The 18,171-nt window shown below is 38.6% G+C and overlaps 1 long non-coding RNA gene across 1 annotated transcript; it reads right to left on the bottom strand.

Moving 5' to 3' along the window:
* Positions 1-202: 202 nt before the first annotated feature.
* LOC105818831 lies at positions 203-12,913 on the bottom strand. Its single transcript, XR_001137927.1, has 2 exons — positions 12,694-12,913; positions 203-801 (listed from the first exon to the last, which is right to left on the bottom strand). It is a non-coding gene; the product is annotated as an uncharacterized LOC105818831 (long non-coding RNA).
* Positions 12,914-18,171: the final 5,258 nt, after the last annotated feature.

Here is an 18,171-nt window from a genome sequence, read left to right as displayed (position 1 = left end):
AACGTTAGATTAATTTGAGATCCAGAGAACATTTGGGTCAGGCTAACAAATTTATCTTTATTTAAGCTCTTAGCAACCTGTATGCTTGGTGTTTATTACTCTTGGACAAGTGCCTTCTGTTTATCTGGGAAGCGTTCATTGAGACATGAGTCTCCATTACACAGGTGTGACATCAAGTGATAGGAAGTTGGCATGAAAGCCTATGTTGTAAGGGACCATGTTTTATTAGGAGGAAATGTTCATTATTAAGAATTTCTTTGACAAAATATAGATTAGACTCATATTTAAATTGTCCCTGATTATAACAAGAGCACCAGAGAATATATGTTGCCATCCTCCATGGAACTGGGCTTATTTCAAGCAAAATTATTTCTGACACCTATCTCTCATTTTGTGGTGTCCAGTATACAATAACTACAGCTGTCATGTGTTGATGCAAAGTATGGAAATTCCATTTTTCTTTTCTTCTATGGGAAACACAAAGATCCTCCCATGCACCCTTCTGGGCTATTGTCATTCAGTATGATTTATGTATTTCTTGTATGTTTCTTTCTTTTTAAATCTGGAAGTAAATTCTTTTGTTTTATTGGGCTATTTATTCTCTTGACATCTTGGATGCGAGTTAATGGAACCATGATAAAAGGATAGAGAAGTAGAACAAACAAGCCTGATGGTATAGATTCAGGACTGCCTGACAGATTAGGGATGGCAAGGATAGGAACAAAAGATAAAATCACCTGATTTGTGTGCACTGAGATGGTCCAAATAAACCAGTGCTTGAAGTTTCACTATGCTATAACTCTGGAAAATAAACTCAGGAAAGATTGGGTTGTTATTGTAGGGATTAAGAAAAGATGTTTGTTTTCCTTTTAAAAATTAATTTTTATACACAAAATCTTAACGTTTAAGAGCCTACCACAATACTTTGCTCTAAATGAGCATTTTATAAATATATTACTTAATGTAACAAAAGAGTTGATGAATGTGAGGCTAAGGGGATAGAGTGGACATGCAACTATTATATTGTGTGCGTAGAAGAGCACCTGTTGCTGAACTCGGGTTTGGCTATGCGCCACCCAAGAAGAGAACATGAGAGGCAAGTGTTTGTGAAGGAAGAGGCAGCCTGAGGAGATGGCGGACTATTGTCTCAAAGACCATCTCATCTCCTCTGATTACTGAGCATCTTATAAAGGGAAGGGGTAAAAGGGTTTGGTGGCAGAAAGCAAACTTTGTGCGAGTCAGCAAACAGTAGGCTGTCTGGTAGATCTTGTCATCGGCAATCTGTGGTTGGCCTATTCCAGACTCTTGATCTGTTTTACCTCAAGGTTGTTTCCGAATCTTGTGCCTGGCAGCTGTGCAAGCAAAGAGCAGGTTAATTCTAAACTTTTAAAACAGAACAAGCTGAAAGCATACCGGAAGTAAAATGGCTTCCCTTTAGCTAGCCTCACGCTATAGACTGAATGGCCCTTAGGGTGCGCTTACACACCCATTCCCATTCTGGCCATACCCCATCCATATGGCTAAGATTGGAAGCTGTCATCTTCCTACAGATCCTGCTGGTGGTGATTGGTATAGAAAGCGAAACCCAAACTCAAATCATCCTAGTGCCTTCCCTCCACAGTAATGGGTCCAGGGAAGTATATGTAACATAAGCTAAGCCAATTGGAGAGCTTCTCCTTTCAAACTGGAACCATGAAAAGTGATGAACTCCTGAGTGATAAAGCTGGAATAATGTAAGCTTGGAAACTGCTGGTGGCTACGGTTCCATACTCAGGAGGAGATGAGTCTGACATGTGATATCAACCTATAGATGGACACAATGTGGGGAGAAGGGTCCTGACCGCATCTGATGCTGGTTCCAGCTGTCCCCTAGGCCCAGTTTTATCCCTGCTCCTTATGAGATTTGGTCACTTCAGCCAACACTGCTCCTTGAAAGAATCTTAACTAATACAAGGGACAATTATAGTAGAACTATATTGATTTGGGAGTAACCTAGACGGTAAGCAATGTGAGGTAAAGGATTATGTCCTCCATATTTATAATCACAGTGCTTGGTATACAGCTGGCAGCCAATATTTTGAAAGATCCTACAGTCTTTAAAAATAGATTTATTAAGTCCCCAAGAAACGTGCTAAGTACCGAGAATAAAATAGTGAGTAAGACAAATACAGTCCTTGCCCTTAAGCTTTCACTCAAGTGGAGAGCACAGAGAGGATAAGTGGCCATGATAATAAAAAGTAGTACTTTTTTGATAGGGGAATATATTAATTATGATTTGGGGGTGATGAGTAGATAGCCTAGCTAATCCAAGTTAAAAAGGGAAATATTAGGTAATGGGGTGCTTCACAGAACACAAGAGGAGGAAAGCAGCCTGAATTTAGGGAAGACAGGAACCAGGGATTGGAGAGCCATTAGCTCCCCAGGAAATGTTCTGACTCTCCTCTCCACTTCTCTTCATCTTTCTCCAAAGACTGATTTCCTCGCTTCCCAGTCTGAGTGCTGTTGTAAAGCTGGTCACAACTTTCAAATACAGACCTGTCCAGAGAAGAAGACAATTATATTGACCAGAATTCCCCTAATGAAGAATATCTACTTTTGGAAGTAATACTTTGCTGAGCTGATTGGCTTAGTGAGTGAGCCCTCAGGGCGTGCTCAAATCTCAGAGGATGATTACTCTAAACTGCTGTGCACAAAACAAGGAGGAGAATTAATGTGGCCCAGGAGAGAGATGAAGGAAGCAGAGGGAGAGAAAAACTGAATGATCTCCTTTCTCCTCCATCCATTTATAGCAGAGAAAATTAAAATTACTCGTAGGATGACTAGATATTTTAATGAAAACTAATGAAAGAGCAGAGTCCTGTCTGGGTTGGAGCAAAACATAACAGTACATGAAAAGGCAAGGAACAGGGACAACCAAGTTACACGAGTTAAAGGCCTGGCCACCTGGAGAGACTAACCCATTCTCTTGGCTAAAGGGATTACTGGGAAAGAAATTCTGATTGGATGATCTTGGGACAAATGTGGCTCTAATAGAGGAGTGGGATCATGTACAAAATGATTGTTGGGTCCACATTTACTTTGCGATGGGGTGGGGAACAGTTAAGAGAATTTTTTGTAAACTAGTCAGAGCTTCTAAAAGTTATTCAATATGGGGATAAAATGGTGTCTAGGGTACCTATAGGAGAGGCATCTAATCCAGGCTAAATATTCTTTGAATGAGAGATTTAATAAATGGAGCTTTCTTGGATGGTTCGGCAAAAGCTGTGATATGAACAGAAGGAAGACAAAGCTATTCATACAAAGCAGAAATCTAGAGTGAGAAAAAGATGATGTAGAAAAGAGAGTACGGAGAATCAATGGTAGTAAGAGAAGAAGAAGTCAAGACAGAGAGACACACTGGAAGCCTCTGGATGTAGAGGGTGAAATAATGAGATGCTACCATGTGGTGGTTGAAGTCTATTCCAGTTTTCCTTGAGGTCTGACATTTGAGCAAAGGGCTGTTATCCTCATGGCCTGGTTGTTTAACTGCTGGACTTTATTTTTCTTTTTTCTTTTCTTCTTTACCTTCCTTACTCTTTGTAAGTATCTTATAAATAACTCATATTACCTGAAATACCCTAATCATGTTTATGATCCTGAAAATCTGAAAGAGTTTAATAACAAAACCACCAAGAAAGAAATGAAGGAAGAAAAGAGAGAGAGAGAGAAAGAACCAAGCATGACTGGTGCTAGCATATGCATTCTTGTAATCAAGTAAGAGTTAACTTCTTCCCTCCAACTGCTATTCCTTCCTCATAATTTCTGTTTTCCTACCCATCTCTACTTCGTTATTTCCTATAATCCTTTCTTTGTTAGCCTCCAAATAAAAACCCTATTCTACCCATCTTTCTCCTTTCCTGTTCTATTTAGTTACACTATAATGATATACAAATGCTCACTACATTACTCAACACTTGACTTATGCAAATTTGACCTTATACAAATTATTATATAAGGCACATAGTAAAATTTTAGAGACGTAGAAAATTTGCTTTATGTATGGAAACAAAAAGTAGTCTAGTGCATAGATGAATGCTAAGAAACAAGGCTCAAAATAGCCCTTACCAGAAAAAGAGCAATGGTTCTCCATCTTTTTTTGTCTCCTGACACTTCCCCCTGCATTGCCATGCTGTTGCAGTTACACTCCCCCCACCCTTTCGTTTTAACTCATGTTATTCAACTATGGTACAGGAGGCAGTTAAGTGCTCAGACCCTGGCATCTGGCTGTCTGGATTTGTATCCTTTTTCTAACATTCTCTAGCTGAAAGACCTTGGGTAAGTCACCTAATGCCTCTAAGCCTCACTATCCTAATCTACATGGTAGAGATAATAAGATTTCCTTCCTTGGAGTTGTTATAAGAAGTAAATTAGGTAATCTTAGCATAATGCCCAGCCTGTAGTAAATGCCTTTGTTAGTGAGTTTACAGCCTAATGTCACTGACCCTAATGACAGGCTTCTTTCCTGACTTACATGTTGTTCAATAAGTTTAGCCTAAAGCTGCCTCCTTACATATTTTGAGTTCGGCCTAAAGGTTTCTCCATATGTAGTGAACGGTAACCTAACTGGATGTGTAAGCAGACCGTAACCTACTCTTGTACCAATCACAGAGTTTCGACCAGTCAAAGGCAGCCAACTGTTCAAACCATGTTCAAATAAGGCAAATGCTGTAACCTATCCATCTATTTCTGTACCTCACTTCTGTTTTCTGTATGTCACGTTCCTTTTTCTGTCCATAAATCCTCTCTGACCACATTGCCAGAGTCTCTCTGAACTTATTCTGGTTCAGGGGACTGCCTGATTCACAAATTATTTTTCGCTCAATTAAACTGTTAAATTTAGCTGGTCTAAAGTTTTTTTTTTTTTTTTTTTTAGCAATATTAAATCCTTTTCAACTTTTAAGTCATGAAAAATCAGAAAAGGACAACTGCACAAACTGTGGAGTATCTGTAATAGAAAATGGGGTGCTGTGGGGGTTCAGATCTAAGATTACTCTTTTTTTGTCCTTCCTAAGGGAGTTGGGCTGAGCTGAATTAATATGGTGATGAAGTGAACTGGACGTTCCTCTGAAATGCTTTTTCCAGATGTTTAGCAAAGCTCTCAATTTTTTCTCTCCTAATTCCAGTCTTTTATTCTAGGTTCTTTTAGATTATTAAGTGTTGAAAAATTTTTTAAAAAGCACTTAAACTTGGTTTGGAGAAGGTGAAAGTGAAAGGAGGAGAGTAATATGTAAGGATTGTAACCTAAAGATTCTCTCTACAAAAACAACTTCCTGCAGAAACTCAGGTCAGATGTCTTTGAACTACAGACAGTAGAATAAAACATTCTCCAGCTCTCATTGAATGGAGAATTTATCAGACTGCATTTTAAAAAATCTCCTTTTGTGGAAGTAGTGAGAGTCTCGGGAACCATGTTCATATCCATAATAATGAAGCCAGATAACGGTGCATGACTCAGATTCTGCCCATCAAAACAAACCATCCACGCACCATGTGAAAGGCTTTGATAAGGCCCTGTGAAGACAGTTTATGCAGTCCATTTGTCATTGCATGTGGTTTCATCCTAACACAACATTTTTAAACAGCTTGACTTTTAAAAAATCAATAGTGCTTGAGTAAGAATGATATCAGGACAACAATCTTCAATTTAATATTGAGGGCTTTTTTCCACATCTCTTTTAGCTTTAAACTCTCTGGCTTGTATCATAGTCTAAATTCCAACAGTGACTTTCAAATGCTTCCAGATTAATTCTTTCTTACTTTTGTCATGTAGCACAGTTCCAGACTCTTTTCTCTTTTACCGGTGATTTTTAAACTTGTGTTTGGAGCTGTGGAAACCCATTTATCAAATAAGATCTTACCCAGAACTCAACAGCATAGTGGAACCGCTCGGAAAGTATGTCCTATCAGGAGGATCATTGGAAAACCACTGCTTTATACCAAAAATGCTTTTTTTGGTAGATTTTAGCCAGAATAGAAGAACATTAAAAATGTAATTTGCTCGAAGAATAGAAATTCATTAAATGACACATAAATAAAAAATAATAATGTATAGGAACTATATTCATGAAAAATTTACGTTACAGTATTATGCTTTGTCATCAGAAATAGAAATGGCTACAGGTTCAAGGCTGAATTTCCCAGCGTACATTCCCCATCTCCTCCAGATGAAAAGGGCTGGAGATCTGGAGCAGCACATTAGCAGCTGGCTGTCTTGCCTCTATTCCTGAACTGGTATCTTCCCAATAATTAGAATTTGCACACATCCTAAGTACAGCACTTTCAAACCTGGGTAACTGATCCAAACACTGGGAATGTGGATCCAGAACATGGTCCACCAAGAAGAAATCAACAGTGAAGATAGTACAAAGATAATTTCTTAAATTGCTCTGACTTTGATGTAAGACTGGAGAGAAAGGAATTTTTCTTTCATCACAAGCATGCCAAATCTTATCTTGCTAAAAGGAGCTTTGATCCCAGAGGCATTACTCTGTACATAATAATCCTGTGTATTATATTTGAGAGGACTAACCATCTTTAATGATGAGCCCTCATTTTCTAGTTCAGAGCAGGATCCTTGGTTTTTATAAACCTACAAAGGAAAAACAACATTTCAATCTCCTAAACAGAGTTACCCAGCAGAATAGTGGAGTAGAGTAGATTCAGTAGCATGGCCCTACTTGTATAGCACAAAGCTAGACATATCGAAGCATTATGAATTGTTCATAGGATATAACAGTGATGATAATATATTTCAATCTTGTACCCTTGCACTGAAAATCTTCTTTTCTTGAGTCTCTCAGTGTTTCTGTTGTTTCTTCAAAGCAGGCAGCCACCATCTCTCAGAGCTGCTGCTGTTCCTATTAAAAAGGAGTTTCATGCTTCATGTCTGTCTTCTCATAACCAGCTACTTTCATTAAAGTTGGTAAGGAGTAGTGCTGGAGCTGGACCATACAGCCTCAGTAGAGCTGATTGTTCATTTTTCAGGAATTTTGTAAGCCATTATTAAAAATTAAATTGTATAAACTTAGAATTTAAGTAAATTTCTTTTAAAAGAGGTAACATACACTTGAAATGCATCACAACTTAGTTATTTTACCACATTTTATAATTATCTTTGATCATTATTTATGTTAATTTTATCGTATGGTTTAAATATCATATAGCATGCTCCTGTGCAACTCTTTCCCATTCCACGTTCAGTAATGCTGTGTTGGTCACTTGAAATCAATCATGAGCATTTACACCATGGAAATTGACAAACATAAAAATTTAAGACTTTTTTTTTAGGAGAACTAGTTGTTAAATGTTTACCATCACACTATTGGCAATGAGAGTATGCCAATTGCTTTATTGATCTTGACAAAACAATTACTTATGTTTACATGACTAGCTAGTGAGACATTTTGTCATCAACTAGCTATTTCTATAATATTGTGAGCCTCGTTACTCACAAGTGAATTCCCTTGTTCTCTCTTTATCATCAGTGAAAACTGTAAATCAGCAATAAAGAATTAAATTAGATTTCAACAAGAAATAAAAACTATGCCAATCAACTATGTGGGTAGCACTTTATGCTGTTAGAAAAGTGTTCAAGATATGAAACTCATAAATCTATTGCTATCATGGGGGAAGGATGTAAACTGTGCTATGTGAAAGAAAACATATGTACTAAAATAAGGACATGGGTTCTTATTTTGGTAATAATAATATGAGCTCATTGGCAAGAGTCTGTTTTGTTTTTTGTTTTTTTGTCTCTGACAGAAAGAAAACTTTACCAAAGATTTAGGAATTAGGGCATAGAAGAACAATTTGGTGACCATCCATTGGTTATTATCAATGTGCTCACATTCAAAACCAGGCTCATCTGTAGAGGCATGGCCCTTGCATGGTACCTTTCTATTTAGTTTTCTTCACCAGGGAAGTCACTAAGCATTTCTGCTTTCCTGGAGTCCAGGCCCTGAGCCCCAGAAAGCATCCACTTCCACCCCCTGTTCTATACCTCTAGGCCTCAATGTTTGTACCAGGATTAACCTCTTTCCTGAATAACTAATTCTAATGACATTTTCATTGGTAAGAGAGGTGTTTGTGTGTGTGTGTGTGTGTGTGTGTGTGTGTGTGTTAACAAGAGTTCTGCTACAAAATTTCAGGGACACCAAAAAACTCTGTAATAAAGATAAATAGTATTTTAATGTAATATTATTTATTTATTTTAAAAATTTCAGTAGGTTTAAGGGGTACAAGTGGTTTTCTGTTACATGGATGAATTGTATAGTGGTGAAGTCAGGGTTTTTAGTGTACCTGTCACCTGAATATTATACATTGTACCCAATAAGTAATTTTGGTCCGTCATTCCCTTCCCACCTTCTCCCTTCTGAGTCTCTAAAGTTCGTTATACTATCGGGTTTGGCAATCTCATTCTGTGTTCTCTCTTCTCGGTATGCTCTTGGCCTAAGAATGACCAGACCCACCTAAGTAAGGCAAGCACAAGGTGAAATTTATTGAGGGAGAACAAGATAGGATTATAGAGGAAGAGCAAGATATAGGTTTACAGAGCAAGATATATATGCCACAGATGATGCCAGACCCCTTGTTGTAACAAAAGAGACCTTGGTTATGGTCTGGGTCTTGTTTTACAGTGTCCGGATAGGGACCTCCCTGTGGTTCAGATATCATCAATGGAACCAATTTGGTGAACAGTTGGGAATTATGTGACCTGAGTCTTACTGTGCATGTGGATCTCCCATGATCCTCTCTGAAAGCCCATTTTTAGGGGGTGAACCACAATATAAATTTAAGCTAATGACATGATAATTAGCCTAAGGTTGTCCTAAGTCACCTTCCAGGCTCTATCGTACTTTTGCCACTTGGCCTGTGAGCTAGAGAGTCCACAGCATTCTTTTGCATTTGGTGTGCTAAGTTCTGACTGGTAGATTGGTAGGGTGTTCTCTCCTCCCCCAGGTGTGGCAGTTGGCCGCCTTGTCCCCAGGAAGGGCCAGAGGTCCCTAGCTGTCAGTAATCATACCACTCTGTATGACTATGTATACCCATCATTTAGCTCTCACTTATAAGTGAGTACATGTGGTATTTGGTTTTTCTGTCCTGAGATACTTCACATAAGCTAATGGTCTCCAGTTGCATCCAAGTTGCTGCAAAAGACATTATTTCATTCATTTTTTATGGCTGAGTAGTATTCCTTGGCATATATATTCCACATTTTCTTTATCCACTCATCAGTTGATGATGGGCGCTTAAGTTGATTCCATGTGTTTATAATCATGAATTGTGCTGTGATAAATATATATGTTTTTTTTTTTGATATAATGACTTTTTTCCTTTTGGGTAGATACCCAGTGGTGGGATTGCTGGATTGAATGGTAGGACTAGTTCTTTAGGGAATCTCCATACTGTTTTCCATAAAGGTTGTACTAATTTGCATTCCCATCAACAGTGTATAAGTGTTCCCTTTTCACTGCATCCACACCAACATCTATTGTGTTTTGCCTTTTTGTTAATGGACATTTTGATAGGGGTAAAATGGTATTTCATTGTGGTTTTAATTTTCTCTGATTATTATTTTAAAATCTAAATTAATGCAAAACAAAAATCCATGATTTATAAAATATCAAAATCTAAAGTAAAGACAGGATCATAGGCCAGGTGTGGTGGCTCACGCCTGTAATCCTAGCACTCTGGGAGGCTGAGGCGGGAGAATCACTTGAGCTCAGGAGTTCGAGACCAGCTTGAGCAAGAGCGAGACCCCGTCTCTACTATAAATAGAAAGAAATTAGCCAAACAACTAAAAAATAGAAAAAATTAGCCGGGCATGGTGGCGTGTGCCTGTAGTCCCAGTTACCTGGGAGGGTGAGGCAGAAGGATTGCTTGAGCCCAGGAGTTTGAGGTTGCTGTGAGCTAGGCTGATGCCATGGCACTCTAGCCCAGTCAAGAGAGTGAGACTCTGTCTCAAAAAAAAAAAAGACAGAATCATACATTAGTAAAAAGTATGTTCTCATGAGTAAACCAGGCTCCCAAGTAGAATGCTCTTGTTCCATTTTCTTTTGTCTCCTGTGAGTTTGTTCGGTTAGCTGTTTCGTCTCTCTCCTGAATTTTCAGCTCCCTTCTTTGTATAGCCATTCATTTCCCAAAGCCTACAAACATGCTCAGATTTCAACCACTATTGAAACAAAAACTAAAGCAAGAATAGCTTCATCTCAATTGCCTTGATTCTCTGTGGGCTAACACCACCCTCACTTCTTTCTTTATACCAAAGTTCCTTAAAAAAATAAACCGATGTTCATTGTCATTATGTTCTTACCCCACCCCCCCGTGGCATTTCCTCACTGGATAATGTTAATTATTCCTGTATTCTTGAGAAATGTCTTCTCCTTTGACTTCTATGATACCGTATTTTTATTATTTCTGCTTCTACCTCCAAACATGCCTTATCAATCTTGTTTGTAGTCTCATTTAGTTCTGTCCCTTCTTAAAATGTTGGTAATCCTTGGGTACTGACATCAGTCCTCCTCTTCCCTCACCCCTTCTTTTGTGACCACATCAACTCCCAGGGTAGAACTATCACAAATAAGCACATGACTCTCATTTCCAGCTCTGAAGTCCCTCCTGAGGTATGGATTCCTTTATAGACTGCCTGCTGAATATCTCCTTTGGCCTCCCACAGACACCTCAATCTCAAGATATCCTAACTGAAATCATTCACCACCACCCTGGCCTGCTTTACCTATACCATACATCTGGTTGAATGGCACTAGGAATTCAACAAGGTAACATGGAGTCACTCCTGAGTCTTTCTTTTACTCAATGGGCTGGAGCCCTGAGTACTCCTGGAGGCACCACCTACACCCTCAGTGGAGCTGCCAACGGAGGCCCTCAGAATTCCACTTAATATCTATGTGCAGGACCTACAGGACAACCGGTGCTCCTGAAAAGACATCCCACTACAATCTTCCCAAGATCATCCCATCATATTCTTCTTCTCTGCCCTCATCTTCTGCTTCTCTCCTCCTTGTTTGCAGAAACACTAGCCTTCTTACTTCTGCCTGGGCCTTTCTTCCTCCAGTCCTTACCTGGTTCCCCACCTTCCTTCATTCAGCTCTCAACCAATAGAAATATATCTATCAGAGAGGCCTTCCTGACCTTCCACATAAAAACAGCAACCCACTCCCCTTCTATTCTCTTGTCCTCCTAACCAGCTTCATTTTTCTTCATAGCACTTATACACACCTGACTTATATTTGTCTATTTATTTTTTCTTCTCTATTAGGAATTACGTTTCCTGAGAGCAGGGTTTATTTTATTAACTCTATATTCTTATCACCTAGAATAGTTTTGACATTTAGTAGATGCACATTACATATTTGTTAAGTGACTATATGATTAATTTCTATCATATCTACCTCTTCAACATTTATTGTCTCTATTAGTTTCCTCTTTCACATATTCAGTAAACATTTACTCGGCTCCTCCTATGAAGACTGCGTAGTGTTGGGTGCTAGCCATTCTCACTGCTCCAGAGCTCATTGTCTCCGGACTGAACTCTTGCAATTGTCCCCTAATTCGTTTTTTTGCTTACTGTCAGTTCTCTCTTTTATCTGTTCTTCATGCCGCTGCTAGGTTGTTTTCCAACTTAGCTCAAATTGTTATCTTCTTGGTGAAGCCTTTCTCAATAATTTCAGTAGAATTGGTTGTCCTTCCTTGTGCCTCCGTGTACCTTATATAGATGGTTACCATGGCAAATATACCATGGCTTTTTACTGTATGTATTTACACACCTGTCGTGTTCTATTTGACTATAAGCCCACTGAGGACAGATGCTATGTTTTATTTGCCCCAAGTCTTATTTATCCTCACTATTTAACATAGTACTCAGGATTTTGTGAATGCTTGATAACTATTTGCTGACTAAGTAAAATAATAGTGTAACAATGAATTATCTGTCTTTATGCCAGAGTGTAAAGTGCTTATACACAAATCATAGCATGTTTTTCTAACTTTTAAAAAATGATGTAAGGCCAGGTGCAGTGGCTCATGCCTATAATCCTAGAACTTTGGGAGGCCAAAGTGAGAGGATTGTTTGAGGTCAGAAGTTTGAGACCAGCATGAGCAAAAGTGAGACCCCATCTCTGCAAAAAATAGAAAAATTAGCTGGGCATGGTGGCACACACCTGTAGTCCCCGCTACTCAGGAGGCTGAAGCAGGAGGATTGCTTGAGCCCAGGAGATTGAGACTGTGTGAACTGTAATGATGCCACTGCACTTCAGTGTGGGTGACAGAGCAAGACCTTGTCTCAAAAAAAAAAAAAATGTAAGCATATATCTCTGCATGATAGGTAAAAAGCAGGTATTGTTATCTCTCTCTGACAGAGGGAGGATTGGATTTATATCTGTTTCCTAAGATTAGTTTGCACCCAAAACTGGCTTGATAACATCAAGACTGGTGTGCAGATTATTAAATTGAATGCTGAGGGATTAGCAAAAAAATGTAGAAACATTCTTTGCCTTCAAGAATCATATTAACTGAAGGAGAAGACAATACCCATAGAAAACATGCAGGAAAATTGGTTTATTGAACTCTTTTTAACAATCCTAAAAATGGACCACCCAAATATTGAGACAGAAAAAGGAAAAATGCTGAAGGGACCTCTGTGGTCAAACTGGAACTTCTTCCATGAGAGGTTAGCATCCTTATTGAGATGACAGCTGCTCTACCTTAAGGGCTATACACTGAGGAAGGCAAGTCACCTCTTCCAAGCCTGCAGTGCTCCCTAATGGCCAGCTGTCCGGGGTATGCAGCAGAATCACAGCATTCTGACAGTTTAAGTCTGAGCATCACTTCCACAGTTTCCCTGGAGGGAAGAAGCTAAAGGCAGAATGCATAGGGAAATGCTGACGAATTCCTAATGACTAGTGTAGGTTAAATATCACTGACACGTCAATAGGTAGAAGGTTCCATTATGAAGGAGGCTGCTGAAAATCAACTAACATCATGTTTCTAAAACTAAATCAAAACTTTCCCAGGGGTTCAACTTCAAAATTGTGATATACTGGTATTCCGGGAAATGAGTACATACAAAGAGAATGAGGCAGGGAAATAAATGAACATTTCTAGGCATTTTCTATGTGTTTTGAACTATTCCTTCGCACCCTCTCCTTCAATTAATCCTCACAATATTGCAGGATAAATATTACTAGCCCCATTTTTATAGATGATGATCTAGAAAAGAAAGGCTCACATAAAAATGTTGATTATTTATTTCAATATGGACTCCTGGGTATTTGTTTATTCTAGAGGTTATAATCTATTAGTCTCATTTATTTTGTTGCTTTTCCCACCTTTGAGCACAGGGAGCTCCCTCAAGTGTCCCCTTGTGGTCTTTTCCCACGCCCCATCAATTTTTGACTATTGCCTTCCTTTCTGGCATCACAAAATGTTTAAGGCTCCTCTTGTATTTTTCTTGCCTCAGCTCTGGAATCAGCTAAGGAGTCCGGGATCCTATTATTGGAGAATGGTTTTAAAGTGAAACTGTGATCTGAGTGCCAGGGGGACTCATTGTCAAGGTGTTACTGTTTCTAGGCCCTCAGAGAGAAAATGGATGAGAAATATATGCAGATATAAACATACATACATTCCACATGCACTCAGCTCCATCTTTTTCTGTATCTATGTATCTCTAACTATATTCAAAATCACGAGTTGACACTGCTACCGCCGATTCCAAACCACTACCTCAGGATTCATTCTAGCCTGTCCCGTCCCTTTCTCTAGCAGTGAGGGACTAGCCTGTCATTATCCCCATGATTATTTATTTGAGCAATCCTAGAATACACCTAAAGCAGTTATTGAATTACTAACCCATACTCCAGTAGAAAAAAAAATGTAGTAAGTAATGATATTGTACAGTTATTTATTTATGTATTTTTGGTCTTTAGCTATACAACTTATAATCAAAATATTGCTTTCCAAATTTGGTACTGTGAGTATTCCATTTTGGGTTTCCTCTACTTCCTAATTCATTTTAACTATTTATCAAGTATGACTGACATTTGCATGATTCCAAAAGTCAGAACATATTTTTAAAAAGATAAACCCCAGAAGTATCACTCTCCCCTCGGCCCTTCTGCCCTGTTCCCATTCTCCTGCTCTTTCCATTCAGTTCCTACCCATCTTCTTTGGGTAACCAATCTCATTAGTTCTGGTTTGTTCTTCTTGTGTTTCCATTTGCACAAATGAGAAGACACGTGTATATTTTCTTATACTATGTATTACACGTACCATGACACTCTTTTGCAATTGCAATTGGCTTTTTTAACTTAGAAGTATATCCTGGAAACTAATTCATGTCAGTCATAGTTCTGGCTGAACGTTCCTAGTCTTTCAGGTAACAAGCCTCTGTTTGGTTCCCCAACTGTACTGCTGCCAGGGGCTCAATTCTGCAGAGAGCTTGTCTCCTCAGGATCCCAAACTCTACTGAGGCAGTGTTTGTCTTCCTTTTATTTTTGTTCTTCGGAGAGGACCTGTAATCCATGTCTCTCTCTTGGGATTTAGCTAACACCATCCCTGGATACACCTTTGAACCCCATCACTTAAGGGGTTCAGTGCTGCTTCAGAGAACAGGTGGATAGGGTAGCATGTAAAAATGAAAAAGAATGCACCAGATAAAGGTACGGACATAAAAACAGCATGTAAAAATAAGGGCTCCCGTCTGGGACTAGCTTTAGCTCACCTCACTATCCTGTCTCCTCACTGTGCTGCCTGTTGCCTCTTTGAGCCATCTCTACCACTTTTCCTTCTCAGAGCAACGCTAATGTTTATTTTATCTGCTTTCCTCTGCATGCCAGCTTTAGAAGGGGGGATTATTTATTTCTCCAAGGTTTCCTTTGATAAAAAAATGAGGTCCCTTGATAACAAACCTTCCAAACTAGTTGTTTCTAAACATATTTTCAAGCATTCAACCAGCCTTGATCTTTACTGGTTCCTCTTTCGGGTATGGCTTTCTATAGCTTCTCTATCTGGAGAACTCTGGCACAGCTGATAAATGCATCACTTCCTTTGTCCCATGGTCCCAGGCTCCCTCTTCCTGGAAACGAAGCAGAATGAATTCATTCCTCCTCCCATGCTCCAGCAGCTCCCTGTGTACTCCCTATTACAGCGTTTACCACATTATGTCATTATGTTGTAATTACGTGTTTGCAGATCTGTCTCCCCCCACTAGACCATGACTGCTTGAGGCCTGGGATAATTATGTCTTATTCTTCTTTGTGCCTCCAGTGCCTTGCAGTATCTGCCACATAGTGGGTGCTGAGTAATGTTTAAATGATTTCATTAACTATACTTCTTTGTCACACATGCACAGTCATTTAGCACAGAAATGGAGAGGGAAGAACTCTAAAGAGATTTCCCGCATTCTGCTAATAAGGAGGAAACTAAAGCGCAATGTCTAAGTGAGAAGTTTCTGTTTTTCAGCTGATGAAGTGTTATGTCTTGTTCCCCCTTAAACCAAGAGGGACACAGAATAAAATGGTCTGATTTTCCACAAGCTAAACCCAGGCCAATTGAAGAAATTTCACTCTTATCCACCTACCTCTTGCCTGGACCCAAAGGTCTGGAATTGCAATGAACGGTGGGCATATGGGATATCTCTTCCTCCTCTTGGGGTAACTGTATAGATTTAGGTCTCTAATAATTTAGGTCTCTCTGATTCTATCTCAACCATGCAACTGGTCTCGTTCATTTGACCTTTTAATTACCAACAACCTGCTGACTTGAAATTCCTTAGGATCCTCAGAACAAGAAAATAGCATTATCCCAGGAGAGAGGATAAAAACAAAATAAAACAAAAGCAAGTCCTATTCCCAGCTATGTCGGTGTCTTCCTGAAGTACTAACACCATAATAAAGGCTTTCTGCTTCTGTTTCATTATGTGACAGTCAGAGACTGTAAACACCGTCAGTGGCAGAGAAAACAGTGTCTAGAAACAAATAAGAAAAACTAAAGATGAAACTGGGAATATGTGCACAGCTTATGCTTTGGTGTTCTGTGGTCATGACAGCTTTTGCTCTTATGAAAGTACTGTGTGTGGTGTTCTTTTTCCCTGTAATGATTTCTGAAACTGTGTGACTTGTGGAATTCGCCTTAAAAAATGCAGTGAGTGTTTAATCGCTTAGGGTGTGAGTAACCACATTCTGTTCAACTATGCTTCCAGCCCTCACTTTCCTCCTTATCAGTGACAGTACTCCAAACACTTGTCTCAATTTTTAGATCAAAGCTGATGAAAAACAGACCTCTAAAGGGTTGAATTGCCTTCTGCATTTTTGTTCATCAGGAGAAAATACCTCTACCACTTGAAAGGGCTGAGTTTTTTTTTTTTTTTAGTGCCTCATCTTTAGATTGTAAATTCTGCTTTTCCTTCCTGCTTTGCTTATTTCTTACTCTGTCAATGTCATCTGCTTCATGAAATGTATCTTTTAATTAATTATTCTTGTCTCAAGTTGTCTGCCGTGGCTCACTGTCAGGGCAGGAATTCATATCAGTAAAATAGGATCTGTCACTAAATGGAAATATCTTGGCTTATTTCAACATGGAATTAACCTCATTTACCCAATAGTCACCTTAATTGATTTTTCAAATAAATCTTTTTGTTGTTTATGTTTTCTTTGAAGTTGCATACTACATGGCTTTTCTACAAAGAACAGAAATTGAGAAGCATGAAAACACTAAATTATGGAAGACCCTAGAAGTCTGAGTCAGAAAGCATTTGGAGAGAATTCTAAAGCTAGAAGCTAAATCCAACAACACAACAACAACAATAACAGTTCCACTCACATTCTATTATATGGGAGATCTCAAAAAAATGCCTCTCAAAAATGCATTAAAATATGAGTAGTTTATTAAAATGAGCTTATTAAAATGATGGAAACAATTATAAATAATGCAGAAAAGACTTATAAAATAAGTGAAGGTAAATGAAGTCATAACAAACAGAACATGATGAGTGATAAAATAAGCAAATCTCTATGACTTTTCTAAAGGCAACCTTTAAAAACAATGATCAATTTTTAAAGCTAAGATATTTACTAAAGTGAATAGAGCCAAAGATTCTATGGTTTGGAGAACCATAATTTAGCCATTTTGGAAAGAATTTGAGGTCTGAGGATTTACATATACAGGTTGGGTATCTCTTGCCTGAAATGCTCTGGACCAGAAGTGTTTAAAATTTTGGACTTTTTTGGGTTTTGGAATATCTACATATATATAATATGATATCTTGTGGATGGGACCGAAGTCTCAACACAAAATTCATTACGTTCCATATAAACCTTATACAAATAGCCTAAAGGTAATTTCATACAATATTTTAAGTAATTTTGTGCATAAAACAAAGTTTGTGCACATTGAACCATCAGAAAGCAAAGGTGTCAGGTGTGGAATTTTCCACTGTGGCATCATGTCAGCACTCAACAAGTTTCAGATTTTGGAGCATTTCAGATTTTTGATTTTTGGATTAGGGATGCTGAACCTGTATTTCTACACTCTTTTCAGTGTAATCCTTCAAGAACGAGTTTGTATTCCTTTCCTACAGGGGAATTACGTTACCCTTCTCCTTTTAGTCCAGATACTGAGAACACTATGATAATGTGCTGTTTAGTCATCATGACTGACTGCATAGTGTAGAAGGATCACTGGGCTAGAAAGGAAGAGCTCTAGATTCTTGTGCCAGATGCACCATTAACCAGTTTTGTGACCTTGGGAAAATCAATGAATTTGACAAATATTCCTTAAGTACCTAGGTACTATGCAAGATGTTGGAGATACAATGGCAATAGAAAAGGTTCCTTGACTTTTGCCTTAGCAGAGAGAAACTAACAGTAAAAAAAAAATAAAAAAAAAATCACAATAAAGAACTACAGGTACAACAGTAAGAAATAGATGGGATAGGGATGAGGGCAGGAGGGGACATTTCAGGAATTTGAAGCCTTTTGGCCTTGCTGGCTTTGAGGGTGCCAAAAGACAAGGTCGGAGTCATAGGCAGAAACATAATGTATTTTACAGTGTAGTAAAGATTTTGAATTTTATCATGAATTTAATGATTCTCAAATTTTGGTATGCAACAGAATTACT

The sequence above is a fragment of the Propithecus coquereli genome, unplaced genomic scaffold (assembly GCF_000956105.1).
Source record: "Propithecus coquereli isolate 6110/MARCELLA unplaced genomic scaffold, Pcoq_1.0 Scaffold453, whole genome shotgun sequence".
Classification (NCBI taxonomy): Eukaryota; Metazoa; Chordata; class Mammalia; order Primates; family Indriidae; genus Propithecus; species Propithecus coquereli.
Note: the sequence above shows the minus strand (reverse complement) of the source record. Positions and strands in the feature narration are given on the sequence as shown.